We start from the raw sequence: 710 nt of genomic DNA, 5'->3' as shown, positions 1-710 counted from the left end.
CTCCCCAGGCTCCAGAGGTTTTCTTTGATCCTCCGGGAGGACGAAAATGGCCTCCCCAGGCTCTGGAGGCCCTCTGGACTGCACTTACCTGCATCCAAAATGGGCCGCATGGTGACTCCTGGGAGGGGAGGGGTGGGATGGGCAGGGCCAGCCAGGAGTGGGATTTGAGGGTTCTCTGAACTGCACAGAATCTTAGCTAGAGGTTCTCCCGAACCCCTGCGAACCCCCAGCAGCCCACGCTTGGTTGTCCATTTTCTAGGTTAGCCACAGAGTTCTCCATCTGTGCTTGAATACATCCTGGAATTCGGAAGAGTCAGAGAGCTGGGGAGATATATAGTAGTAAACAAGGACCAGTAGTAGACCAGAAGACAATGGTGATGATAGACATAGCAGACAGCAACATTGGGAACGTGAGAAACCGAAGAAGTAGGGACCGAAGAAGGAACTAGAGAGGATTTGGCAAGTCAAGGCCAAAGTGGTCCTAGTGACCGTAGGAGCACTAGATTCCTTAGCTGGGAGAGGAGCTCCAATAGATCCCAGGAACAACCTCAGAGCTCTGCCCAGAAAAGTGCAGAGCTAGGAAGAACTAAGTCACTGTGTAGAATCCTCCAACTTCCAGGCCTCTGGCGGAGGACCTGAGATTGAGAAAGACACAGATCACATTTAAGGGTGAGAAGGAAATTAGATAGACAGATAGACAGACGGATAGA

The sequence above is a fragment of the Pituophis catenifer genome, unplaced genomic scaffold (genome assembly GCF_029215685.1).
Source record: "Pituophis catenifer annectens isolate HBS135680 unplaced genomic scaffold, rPitCat1.0.hap2 SCAF_16, whole genome shotgun sequence".
In the NCBI taxonomy this organism is placed as follows: Eukaryota; Metazoa; Chordata; class Lepidosauria; order Squamata; family Colubridae; genus Pituophis; species Pituophis catenifer.
Note: the sequence above shows the minus strand (reverse complement) of the source record.